Source organism: Rhineura floridana, chromosome 9 (assembly GCF_030035675.1).
Source record: "Rhineura floridana isolate rRhiFlo1 chromosome 9, rRhiFlo1.hap2, whole genome shotgun sequence".
NCBI lineage: Eukaryota > Metazoa > Chordata > Lepidosauria > Squamata > Rhineuridae > Rhineura > Rhineura floridana.
This window is the reverse complement of record NC_084488.1, coordinates 84,497,786-84,507,298: the sequence shown is the minus strand read 5'-3', so window position 1 is coordinate 84,507,298 and position 9,513 is coordinate 84,497,786.

Sequence of the window (9,513 nt, the reverse complement as noted above, 5' to 3'; positions counted from 1 at the left end):
TCACACATGAACAAAATTAATAAAAGTGGCCTCAAATCAAATATATACGAGCACAATTTAATCAGTAGCTCAGTTCAATGCATGAAGTAACATACTTCACATCTATCAATAAATACATAGGAGTACAGAAACATTTTAAAAATGTACAGTTGTTAATGCAGTTAATATGATGTTAAGCCCTCTTAGATTTAATCAGTTATTTCCTGATATTAATAGCCAGCTTCGCTTTAACCTGAGATCACTCTGTGTTTGCTGGAAAACATTATATCTGAAATAAAGCCAATGTGCTCATCCCCAAAGCATTTCTAATACATGTTGTATCAAAGAACAGATAAAATATACTATATCAGCCTAATGCTTCCAGTGTGGACTATAATAGGCTTGTTTTAAAGTTTTCATATAACTTAGGCTATATATACATGACTGTCTTAAAACACAACTAGGTCGTTCTTTATCTCAACTGGGAGGAAGGGCAGGATATAAATCTAATAAATTAATAAGTAAATAAATAATAAAATTTGGACCCAAACTTGTTTGGGGGAAAATGCATCAAAACACAGTATTTCATAAGAAACAACAGGATATAGATATGCATGTGTCCCGCTTCCCAAACCAGAGGTGGGAGCACATTGCATGAAGAGTACACGGTAATGGGTACACAGCTTTAAAGTCCAGAGTTACAGTATCACTTGCAGGGATGCTGGTTTTCTTTGTGGCTGGGTATACTTCAAATCACAGCATGGAATCTAGTACATCAAAACAATTTTCTAGGTCTCATGGTTGTGAAAGAAGCTTTGAAATGGGAAATCTAAAAGTTCTACATTAAAAAAAAACCGCAAAAATTAAGTTAGGTGACTTATTAAAAATCAGTAGGATCTCACACAATTATAGTCTTAGGTCCTTTTTCAATCTCCTCAGAATTAAGCACACAGGGATTACGCAGTAAAATCCTATGGATATTTACTCAGAAGACCCTCCCACTGAATTCAGAAATACTTACTCCCAAGTAAGTACTCTCAGCCTCATCTTTCTTTCAGTTGTGGTCACCTGCTTTGCATGCATAGGGATCTTAACAGACTCAGATACAGACTTACTCTATACATAGTGCTGCCCAAGACATCGTGGTTAATAGAGAAGCCTGTGCAAATATGAAGCTCCTGGTGACCACGTGTGTAACACATTTTATTGCATCCAATTTTAAATGGAATTTTAATACATTTTCTAATGGGTGTAGAATACTCTTTGAAACGGGGAAACTTACAAGTACAGTAGTTAACAAATTGGGGGGGGACAGTGGTGCAATTCTAGTTCTGTCCATTAGAAGGCAGTGAGACCAAGTAACAAATGTCACCGTATTTATAGTACATATTTGTAGTATTTAAATCCCCTGCTAAAGAGAGCAGGATTGTACTTGCAAAATTCAAATAACCATGTCTCAACTCTCATATTTATCTTTATCCGCTTTGCTTTGGACAGTCAAAATACATGCACCCAATATATGGAGATATGGATATTGGGAGGAGGGATTGGATCAAACTCATCTTCTTTCTGTGTGATCAGGTTTCTCCTCTCTTCCTCCTCACCATCCCCTCCTTTGCATGTCTTATACTATGGAGGAATTGAGCTTCCCAAAAGTCTAGAAGGATGTATTTATTCATATGTTGCCCTTGGAGGGGATATAAGTAGCCATGTTTTCAATAATTAATAACACTAGATACCTCCATTTAAAAAAATGTCTAGAGGGCTAAAAAAAAGAGGGAGGGCTGTATGGAGCGGTAAGAACATGTTTGTTTTTAAAAGGTTTTTAAAAGGTTAACAGGGAAATATCTGAAAGTGCAAGTCTAAGGGTTTAAGGTGTTCCTTTAATGTTTATAGTGTGGCTCTTTAGTGCTGAATCATAGAACAGTAGAATTGGAAGGGGCCTACAAGGCCATCAAATCCAGCTCCCTGCTCAATGCAGGAATACAAATCAAAGCATCCCCAACAGATGGCTGTCCAGCTGCCTCTTGAATGCCTCCGTGTCAGAAAGCCCACTACTTCTCTAGGTAATTGGTTCCATTGTTGTATAGCTCTAAAAGTTAGGCAGTTTTTCCTGATGTTCAGTTGAAATCTGGCTTCCTGCAACTTGAGCCCATTATTCCGTGTCCTGAATGTTTATATAATATGGGCAGGGGGTCTTATATTCACCCTTTGGATATTTTAAAAAGAGCTGTTTGAGAAGGAATACCAATATATACAGCAGGGCAAAGAGGCAAGTGTGGCTTGATCCTGCGGCTGTGAGTCAGTAACTATGGGCTTCTCTGACACTTGTACATTATTTAGCCTTGGACAAGCACTTGACCTAGCTGTGTACTTTTACCACCATCACCACCACTACGTTTATACTGAGATAGTCTAAACTATATGTTTCACAAGACCGCTGGGAAGGTTAATTAGACAATGGTTATTTTGTAAGTGGTGATTCAGATATATCTAACATATTCCATAGGCCTCTTGTGACTGCAAATCAGAAATAATTGACATAAGTTCAGAAAAGAACTAGAATCAGATTGTTTTCCTTTCAGAAAATCTCCCAGTGAAAACCTCTGACCACTCAACAGTCTGTACACGCTCTACCCTCTCATAAGATTAACATGCACCTTCTGACTTGGTGGTGATTGGGGAAGGAAGAATCTGTCAATTTTGGCTCTCTTGGTTTCATTCATATTGTTATGGGATGGGGAGATGAGGTGTATGTTTTCTATGAATCTCCTTTCTAGCCTCTAACTTGAGATCTGCAAAGGAAGAAACTTGCTCCACTGGTCAAACCAGTTTTCTTTAAGTAGTTTAGCCAAGTTAGCCTGTGAGTTAATGGCTTATGGAGTGGTCAGTCTGCATATACAAAGGGTTGTGGCCAGGAGAGATCCTGTGGCTGTTGGAACTCTTTTCAGGAGAGGGGCCCTCCTTCCTCCATCCTGGAGCCAAGAGGCTTGTGTTTTTAGTCTAATCTGGAGAAGTTGGGAACTAGGTTACAAATAAAGCAGAGGATGGACAGCTGAACTGAATAAACAAGGAAAAGGTAAGTAACAAAGATTGCATGCTTGGTACAGAATCCTGCTCAAATGAATTGCAAGAGGGGTTACTCCCATTGTCAAACCTATCATCATATTTAAAGCACTGCTGCATCAGGAATTCCAAATACAAAGCAACCGGATCAGGGGATTTCTATCGTTCTCTGCATTCTTCACATAGTTAATAAGCTCAAACCAGTCTCCAATAAAGTAATCCTCTTTCACTTGGCCACTGTGATTTTTCCAGCTACCTCAAGCTGCCACACATTATGTTATCAATAGGTTAAATTGCCCCCTTTCAAGTCCTTTAAGTGTTTGGTAATCATTAACCGCATTGCCTTAAGCAGTTGCCATAGAAGCTCTTCGCATTTAAGGTCAACATTGCTGCCAGTAAACAAATTCACAAGCGTCAATCAGGGAGTTCTGTCCAGTGGTTGAACAATTATTTTTGCAGTTCAGCAAAGACTTCACTTCGAAAATGCTCAACTACTGGACAGGTCCACCACATGTGGAAAAAAGTGCCCCTAGTCTTGCAGCCTTGCCAACATAGAGATGAGACACCAGAAGAAATTTGGGCTCTCTCGGTTTCTAATGTTCCAATCTTAAAATCAGTTCTCCGCATTTCTGCAGCAATTTGTGAATTTTAAAAAAATCCTCTTGAAAATTCTTTATCATTTTAGTGCAAATTTCTGCTAATAAACATGTTTGTATTTAGTTTTGACTAATGCACACATTTGTGCAAGCAATTGCTCCTAATATAATGCATGTTTGTATTCTACTTTCACCAATATATTCATTTTTATGCACAATTTCCTATGCTCATAATGCATATTTGTGAGCATGGTTTGGTTAGAGAACAGCATTGCAAAATTCAGATAAGTGCGAATTTTGAGGGTTGGCTGTGTTTTGGTTTCCATACTGTTTCGCAAAAGGCAGATTTGATCAATTTCTCCCCCATCCCTAGTAGTGATACAGGGCCAATCCTATCATTAGGCAGAGTGAGGTAACTGCTTTAGGCAGCACACGCTGTTGTGGGGGAAGCAGTAGCAGGAAGTGGCAACAAGGTGTGAGGAGAGGGCTGTGTCTGCCATGTGGCCTGCCTGCTGCCCTCAGATGTAGTGGATGTGAAAATGGGAGGGGTCACCATATTGTCCTTTGGCACAGGAAACAAAATATCTTGGGCCAGCCTGTGGTTTTCTGCTCCTGGCGTGGACTTGTGTAGGAAAGACAGGTGTTAAACAGTAGCACACACCTGCTTCTAGTTACCACCTTTTGTTGCTAGAATATGAATAGTTCAAAGTCTGTGATACTATATGGGGGGGAATTATTTTTTGAAAAACAAGTGGTTGAGGGGGAAAAGAGGGAATCATAGAAGAGGAAATTTGTACCCATTTATTATTAACAATATTTTTGATTTTATTTCTAGACTACCGTTCTCCTGAAGGTAGAAGGGCAGTTAACAGCACAACCAATAAACAACAACCAATTACTCACAATAGTTAAATCTAATTCAAAACTGCATACCTAATTTTTCACCCCAACCAAAATAATTTCCTCAATGCAGCAAACTGTGGAAGGTCCATGAAGGTCAATTTAGAGAAAACGACTTGTTTTCTTTATACTTTGGTAGCATAATAAATATAATTAAGGCCAGAATATTTTTTAAAAAAAACAGAGTTGAAAACGTCCAGCTTATGGCATTATGTGTTAGCATTTAGTGAGCAGGCTACACTGACATGGAGAATTTAACCATGTTTTGAGTCTCTGATATGACTAATCTAGTGTATTTGGGGGTTTGCTTTTGTGTTTTGGTTTTTAAATACATTGGGACCCACCCTGTACTTTCAGAACAGACATCTAAATAATTATGTAAGAAATAAACTAAAATAGCACATGCTTTAGGCAAGGAGTGGCCTAAGAAGATGAGAGAGTGAGAAAAGAATGCAAAGCACACCCATTCCTAATGAGTCTTTCTTAAAAGCAAAATAGACTAGCATGTCAGCGGAGTGTACACTTCAGTTATGGAAACAAATGGCTCAAAGTATTTATTAATTCAAAAGGCGTTTTCAAATGTTCCCTAAACCACAGCAGTCCATATACTGTGGATGTGAAGAGAAAGATCAGGTACAAAGGTCACATTTCCTCTAACTGGAAAATAGTCAACTTCTTCATGAACAGGTTTATGGGAGAAGACAATGCCAAAACGATCGCCATCACATGGTCACAAATGGGCCAATTCACTGCCCTTCTCCCTTGCCATTGATTTCTAATAGCTTTACAGTGGGACAGTAAATATTAGGGCTGTGCATTCCCCCCACATCTAATTCAGGGCCCAATTTGGCGCTCTGGAGCAGCCCCAATTTGGTGCTTTGGAGAGGCCCCAATCTAACCTTGGACAATCCAGGGCCAACCAAGTTCTGAGCCCTGAACCGATCTGAAGGTTTTGCACAATGTTTAATTAGGGTTTAAACTCCTAATTAAACATGCTGTCATGAATTGGGGTGAAGGAGCTGCACACAGGTTTGCAGGAATACAAAAAGGTCAAGGAAAATCTTGGGCAGGGGAAATCTTATAAATGGCCAACAAGGACTGGGCATGCTCAATGGACACAGAATGCTGACTGGCTGTGTGCAGCGATGAGGGAGAAATTAGATTCTGTTAGGATTTAAAGATGAACCTTCCAAATTTGTACTTTCCAAAACAATATGTGAATGGAAATACACCTTTCTTTCAAAATTCACACTTCTCTAAATTTTGTAAAGCAGTTCTCCAACACTTATGTGTACAAAAATGCATATGCCAGATTAAAGTATGCATAAAATACATATATTGGTGAAAATGCCATACTAAATGCTTCATTTATGGCGAAATTGCTTTACAAAAATGTGTATATTAGGTAAAATTGCATACAAATGTGTTTATTAGAAGAAATATGCTCTGAAATGATGAATTTTCACAGTGATCTTTTTTTAAATTACAAATTGCTGCAGAAGTGGGGATAACTGAATTGAAGACTGGAAAAATCTTAAACTGAGAAAACCAAAACTGACTGATCCTAGTTGCGGAGGAATGGAATCAAAGGAAAGAAACACACTCCTGCTGGTACCAGTGCGTCTCTCTTCTGAAAATGGGGGCACACCATGCTAGCCAAACTCTATCCCTGTTCCCTATAAAACCTACTGGAAGCTGCTTGAGTGTGTGTGGTTTTTTAAAAAATTCATCTTCAAAGAGATTTTGCAACTGATTGGAAGATCAACCCATTCCCCTTCCAGGTATGGCTAATGGAAACGCTTTGATCTGGCTACTAGTGTGTTTACAGCGAAAGTATACTGGAGGAGGCCATGGCTGACTTTACTGAAGTAACGAACAGGAACATACCACACTGCAACTTTTTGTTGCAGGTCCAACATACATTATATGCATTTTGAATAGGTCCATACAGGCTTCTTCTTTACCCAAGATGTATGACCGACAGTTTTTAAGTAAAAGTTTAAAAGAAGAGAAGAATAAGTCCATGGCATGGTTAATAAGAAGGGAGATAGCAAGCCTAAGAGAACATCACAGCTAATGGTAGATAAGAATGTCCTCCATTTTCTTGCCACAAATGTATGTCAGCTTAATTACCTTTCATTTCCAGTCATGATAATGATGTTGATTCTACCTCAGTGTTTTCATTTCATTTCTAATTGCACAGTAAATATAGCTGCACAGCTAATCTCATAATAAGCCATGCAGTAATATACATCCTGCATGACCAACAGCCTCTTTGTGTGAGCAGACCTCATCATCATGTTTTAAGGTTATAAATGTGCAAGCAAGCTTTTGTTGGAATGGGAAGATGGCCATCCTGCCCTTTATGTAGATCTGATGTGGTGGTGGTGATGGTGGGGTTTGCTGTCGCTTGCTGATCAACTGGCTCAAACCCAAATGGCTTTCTGCCCATCTGTAAGCAAAAGGGGTTGACCCAAGTTCTCATTGCTGGGTGGAAAGTTGTATTCTCTCTTTCAAAGACAAACTGCTCCTCAGTCACAGCAATGAGTGGCTCTTTCTTTGTTAGTGAGAATAGATTCTTACGGTCTATACAGTGTATCTACACTCTGGTTTCTGTCAGTTTAAATGCCATGCAGTAGTGGCTGGTGTCTACTGCAACTGGTAGGGCGGAAGGTAGGGAGGCCAGCGGAAGGTAGGGAGGCCAACAGTAGGTGGAGCCAGCACCAACGACAGACAGACGCAAAGCCAATGACAGGCAGAGCCAACTACTATTAGTTTTGTCCCCATCCTCCTTCTGAGTTCAATAGGCAAAATTGAGACTAAGGAGCAAGAAAATGACAGCCAGACCCCCCTCCCCGGGCTGGTTGTAAGAAGCAGGCAGGTGGAGCTGGCCAAGTGCAGACTGAGATTGGTGGGACAGGGCTCCATTCGCCCTAGCAGACCAGCTTCCACTGCTGTCATGGCTTCCATCAAAGAATCCTGGGAATTGTAGTAGGAAACAGAGAAGAACTAGGAATTGTGGGGAAATGGGGCCTAGGATACAGAAATGAAGCAGGAGATTTATGGAATTCTGTGAAGCTAATAATTTGTCCTTGCGAACACATTTTTTGAGCAATCAAAAAGATGACTGTACATGTGGACATCACCAAATAGTTAATACAGGAAACAAATTGATTATATACTTGGTAGCAGAAGATGGAGAAGTTCCATACTTTCTGCGAAAACAAGACCAGGAGCAGACGGTGGTAAAGATCATGAACTGTTCATATCGAAAACCAGAGTAAAGCTAAAGAAGAAGAACAAAGCAATCATAATGCCAAAATACAATTTAAATAACATCCCAGAAGAATATAAAGATCAAATAAGGAACAGATTTGAGGCTTTAAACTTAATTGACAGAGAACCAGAAGAACAATGGAGTGAAGTCAGAGACATTATCAGGGAAGAATGCAAAAAGACAATACCTCTAGTTAAAAAGAGAGAAAGACCTCAATGGATGATTGAAGAAACTCTTTAAATGGTTAAAGAGGGAAGGAAAGCAAAAGCAAAAGGAGATAGAAATATGGTTAAAATGCTAAACGCAACTATACAGCGACTAGCATGTAGGGAGAAAGAAAACTATTACAATAGTTATTGTATAGAAAGAGAAGAGGACAACAAAAAGAGAAAAACAAGAGCCCTATTCCAAAAGATTAGATAAATTAAGGGGACATTTAAAGCAAGAGTAGGGATGTTGAATAATCAACAGGGGAACACACTGACTCATAGAGATAAAATAAAAGGAAGATGGAAGCAATAACACTGAAGAACTATATAAAAGAGATGCCTGGATGACAGATTCATTCATCAAGGAACCGTATGATGAAGGACCAGAAATTTTAGAATGTGAGGTGAAAGCTGCTCTTAAAGTACTTGGAAGAAGCAAATCACCAGGAACAGATGGCATACCAATAGAGTTGCTACAAGCAACTGAGAGTGAATCTGTCCAAATTTTGACTAAAATTTGTCAACAAATATGGACAACTAAACAATGGCCGACAGACTGGAAGCGTTCAATATACATCCCAATTCCAAAGAAAGGGGATCCCAGGACATGCAGTAATTATCGAACTATTGCCTTAATATCCCATTCAAGTAAAGTAATGCTCAAAATTCTACAACAAAGGCTCTTACCATATATGGAGTGAGAAATGCCAGATGTCCAAGCTGGATTTAGAAAGGGAAGAGGCACCAGAGATCATATCGCAAACATACGTTGGATAATGGAATGGAGCAAGGAATTTCAGAAGAAAATCACCCTGTGCTTTATAGATTACAGCAAAGCCTTTGACTGGGTAGATCATGGGAAACTATGGAATGCTTTAAAAGAAATGGGGATGCCACAGCATCTGATTGTCCTGATGCGCAACCTACACTCTGGACCAGAGGCTACTGTAAGGACAGAATATGGAGAAACCGATTGGTTCCAAATAGAAAAGGGTGTGAGACAGGGGTGTATTTTGTCACCCTATATGGATGTGAAAGTTGGACAGTGAAAAAAGCTGGTAAGAGAAAAATCAACTCATTTGAAATGTGGTGTTGGAGGAGAGCTTTGAGCGTACCATGGACAGCGAAAAAGACAAATAATTGGGTGTCAGAACAAATTAAACCAGAACTATCATTAGAAGCTAAAATGATGAAACTGAGGTTATCATACTTTGGACACATAATGAGAAGACCTGATTCACTAGAAAAGACAATAATGCTGGGAAAAACAGAAGGGAGTAGAAAAAGAGGAAGGCCAAACAAGAGATGGATTGATTCCATAAAGGAAGCCACAGACCTGAACTTACAAGATCTGAATAGGGTGGTTCATGACAGATGCTCTTGGAGGTCACTGATTCATAGGGTCGCCATAAGTCATAAATGACTTGAAGGCACATAAGAACAACAAGTTGTAATGCCCTGCACTTAAAGGAACAGATGGATAGCT